Raw genomic sequence first — 4,970 nt, forward strand, 5'->3', positions numbered from 1 at the left:
TATATATGTATATGTATATATTTAGGTAGCTTCTACAGTAGTGTGTCTCTATATAAACTTTTGGAAATGTCTTTACCTTATTAAAGTCTTAATTATCCTCACCTTATTCTCACCTCTTCTCTGCCCTTCCATACGCCACCCCATTTAACTCTTCGTGTTCCATTATTCCCTTTACTCTTTTATTTTAAGTTATTTTAAATTTATATTAAAATACCCACTGCTTTCTCTCTCTCCTCTCTTGAAAATACCCCCACAGCTTCTCACTGATACACTAACCTCTGTGGGTATCCCAAATGGAGCACACACAGATGAAGATTAACATCTACCTCATGACCTAGCTATATTGCTCTACACTCTGGGTATATACCCAAAGGGCTCTGAATCCTACTGCAGAGTGGCTTGATCGTCCATGTCCATTGCTAATCTAATCACAAATAACCAGAAAGTAAAAACAGCATGAATGGATGAATGGATAATGAATATGTGGTACATTTACACCAAAGAGTATTATCTGGCTTTTAAGAAAAATGAAATTATGAATTTCATGGGTAAATGGGTAGAGAAGGAAATGATCATTCTGGGTGCATAACACAGACCTACAAAGACAAACATCACATGTTTTCTCTTATTTGTAGATGTTAGCATGTTCTATATTTTTAATTTTTTATTAAATATTTTTACAAATAAATTTATATTATACACATATATGCAATAAACTACCTACAGCAAGAAGAACCACAAAACAACCAGGAAATGTGTGTGTGTGTGTGTGTGTGTGTGTGTGTGTGTGTGTGTGTGTGTGTATCTCATTCATAGTGTTTTGGCTATTTGTATTTGGCAGCCTTGAAGAAAGCATCTTTCCTATCTTGGTGAGTCTAAAATTCTGATTGTAAATCAATATCTATCATATCTCATCATTATAAACTTACAACATCTATCTAGACCTAAAAGCATCTTAACCCCTAAACAACTAAGCTTAATTGTAAAACTAAGCTATCTGGTCTTCAACACCATCAGAGACTTGAGAAGGAATAAAATTAATCACCTGAGTAGACAGGGAGTGCAGACAGTTTGCTGCCTGAACAGTCACCCAAAACTGTCCACAATGTTGGAGCATCATCTTCAGCTTTCTGGCCCGATATATCTGACAGACATATTTGTGAAGCCGGAACTATTGAGGACTTGCTTACTCTGTCTTGGCAGAGTTTGACTGTCTACTCTGCTTGCATACAAGCTTGCCCATTTTTAGGCAGAATTCTGTCTATGGTAGAAATGAGGACATTTTGCCTAGTGGCTTGTTTGCCACATTTGAAGCCATCTCCATAAGGAGGTTCTTTGATGCTCATTATCTTCTTTGAGGTAGGCTGGGTGTTGCCAGGAGTTAACCTGTCTCATTGTAAATGAATCTTGGAAATATTAAAAACATCTTTAAATAGCATGTTCTACTTTTAACATGGCCCTTTCCCTCCAAATCTAGTGTAACAAAAATCACCAAGGAACCTCAAAGCATAACATGTGTGCAGGTATCACTTTCCTGGCTACCACCTTTCTGTCATGAAAACATGCATGCATACAGTCTAGAGGCATGTACCAAGGTTCTCCATGCACTGAGGCATGGGCATCCATGCAAAAGCCACTTCCGCAAAGAAAAGTGACTCTCCTTCCCTCAGTTGCCATCAATTTCAGAGAGATCTTAATGATCTTTGGTGTCTTTTTGGCAGCATTAGCTTACAATAATTCTCTGTGAGTACCCCACCACAGGCCTCTGCGCACTCAGCAAGTGTTTCTATGGTTTCGTCTAACAGTACTGATCTAGTGCATGTTGCTGACCAGGTTATAAAATGCACTGCCTCCCATAGTCTCCTAATGTTTTTCATAATTTTCCTTCAATATTGAGCTCTTTTCTTCAGCTGGATGTGGCGTGTGGTTTGATATAGGAATGTGTTATTTACTTTCTTTCTCAGCTCCTACCACCAAATTGCCAGTCCCTCGCTTCTGCACCATCTATTAAAGAGGCCCTCTTCCTCGGCTCTCTTAAAAGGTCACCTCTGGCAGACACTGAGTTTCTTATGCACATGCATTTGTTTCTCATCCTTCTTCCTTTTCTATTCGTCTGTTTGTACATTCCTGTGTCGGTCATAACTGCCTTGCTTCTCTTTTATTTCTATCACTGCTATTTCTGTTGTACAGCAACAGACAATATTTTCTTTGCACATGGTTAAAAGAATACAGAATTATCCAGAGAAAACATGAAAGGCCCTTTCTTCCCCTCATTACTTCCCCTGCCTTTCCCCCGACTGTCAAGAGTTGGAAGATGTTATTCTAGTTTCTCTTTTGTGTGTTTCCATATATACATGAGGGTTTGTAACATATGTGGTGTGGGTCTTTCATAAATATAAATGGAGTGGTAGAGCATACGCATGGTTTTCAACTTGATCTGTCACTTAACACGCCTAGAGCTCTTTTTAAGTCAATGCATATAGTCTTGTCTCTCGTTCTTTTAAACAACCTCATAGAATTTCATGGTGTATAGGTACATATTTGTGCCTCTGGAAAAAAAAAAAAAAACAACAAACCTTTTATTTTCTCTAAGACACTTTGAAAAATAAAAGGATAGTCCATAAGCTGGCGAAATGAGATGTATAAAAAAAAAAACATCCATCTAACAAAAGATTAAAATTCTGGATATATAAAATATTCAGGCAAATAAAAAATGCAAATGTCACAATAAACATTTATAACTCAATAGACAATGGAAGGAAGCTAAATATATTTGCTCAAATGGCATATAAAATGATGTTTCACCCACCTATGTTTGTTGTGCCATTTTATAACCTTTCAGCTAGGAAAAAAAAAAAAAAATCTGAGAAATCCAATAAAATCAAGTTCTAGAAAAGACGCAGTTCAATGAGGTCTCTCTGCAGTTGCAAATGGAGGTGGCTTGGGAAACAATATTTCAGAATAATTTTACATTATCTCATAGTCTAGATGATCCACAGTGTCTCGCCCCTACCAATGATGCATGCTAACACAGGGGAGAAACAGATATATGCATATACCATCAGGACAATGTTTTTAGCAGAACAGTAACAACATACTTTAATCTTTCTACCATCCTACCAACCCTACACTGAGAAATAACCAAGTTATCTTCTGATAAGGGAACTGGATCAACCTCTCCTGACACATTCTGTGCTGGGGTCTAGTAGAGCATGCCTACAAATACACTTGTGTTACAGTACAGATGGCTCTAAGAGACACAGTGTGAATGAACAACAGCTGCCATAAGACTGAGTATGCGAACCTTTCCCGCAAATTTTGCTAATAAAGGAAACCAAGTAGTGAGTTCCTGGTGGTTTTTGAACCGAATAAGACAAAGGAGAGTCTTGTATAGAATATGAACTGTAGCCGATTATGAAGACTGCGATTACTCAAATTCAGTCTGTTTCCATTTTTATTTATATGGTTATATATATTTGTATTTATAAATATATGCACACTTAGTTACTAAATTCTGCAGAAATATCTCATGCTGTGTGACTCTTCTCTTTGGCTAATACTATAATTGTTCTGTTTGCATAACTGTGGTTTGTCTCTCCTTAAGGCTTAGAACAGTTGAAGAAAGAGCCCCCTGGTTAATTCACAGACTGGTGCATTTGGCTTTTGCACTTCTCTCTGCTCTCTCTTAGCTTTGTTAAAAAGGTGGGTGTCAACCACAAGAACTGAGATGAGACTGTGAAATTGTAGAGCCCCTTTATAGAAAGCCAAGAACACATCAACTTCACTTTTAGCAGATTTGGCTGCAAGAAAAAGAACATTTTCAGGAAGGAAATATGTAAGTAATGTGGGTAAAAAAGAGTGAGGGTCTTCATCAAAACCCTGGGGCTAGAGAGATGGCCCATCTGTCAAGAGCACTGGCTGTCCTTGCAGAGGCCCTAGGTCCAGTCCTCAGTCCCAGGAAATCCGATGCCTTCTTCTGACCTCCTCTGGCATTGGGTCTAATATGATGCAAAGTCATACACATAGACAAAACACCCATACATATGCAATAAATATAAAATCAAAATAAATAATAAGGATGCTAACTATAGTGGAGATGCCTCCATATGACACTGCAAACCAGATTAGTCTAAATTAGACTGAAATTACGATGGAAGGAAGCCGAGATGTTTTCCATAAGTTACCACAGAAGCCACATGATTGAGCAGAATTGTCTCTCCATTTCTTCTTTTTTTTTTTTTTTTTCGAGACAGGGTTTCCTCTGTGTAGCCTTGGCCATCCTGGACTCACTTTGTAGACCAGTCTGGCCTCGAACTCACAGCGATCCGCCTGCCTCTGCCTCCCAAGTGCTGGGATTAAAGGCGTGCGCCACCACGCCCGGCTGTCTCTCCACGATTAACACTTCAAGAATTCTCTCCCACTTCCAGTCCAATGTGGAAGGAAATACACATTTCCGAGGCAAACATACAAAGGATAAGTCCCAGCTCTCTGAGCATTCGGTCTTTAGCCAAGAGCTTAAAATGTACAATTGTATTACGTACCCCTGCCTGAGTCTTTATACCTATCAACCAAATATGCAAAGGTGTTTTCTACACAACTGAAGAACAAGAATGGATTTTTGTTTTCTTTAAGCATTTCCAAACTCTAGAAACAGCTTAACTGTCTTTCAAACCTGTCCTCATAAAGCCAGATGTGTGTGTCTCACTCCATGTCCACAGTTCTGGTTTGAGGCCCCTTACAAAGCCTGACCACTAGGGGCGCTAGCAGAGGCACTGTTGCAACTTGACTTCTGATCCTGAAAAGACAGTGGCAGCTTGCTATACAATAAGCACACAAGGAACCCTTTAAAAGAAAGGGTCATAGATATGCAACTGGGTCTGCCTCAAAATTCACCCTTGCTCCCTCATGAAACAGATAAAGATACCTGAAGCCTTGATTATATTTTGTGCCTGGGGAATTCAGTTCCACTA

The sequence above is a fragment of the Acomys russatus genome, chromosome 4 (genome assembly GCF_903995435.1).
Source record: "Acomys russatus chromosome 4, mAcoRus1.1, whole genome shotgun sequence".
NCBI classification, from domain to species: domain Eukaryota; kingdom Metazoa; phylum Chordata; class Mammalia; order Rodentia; family Muridae; genus Acomys; species Acomys russatus.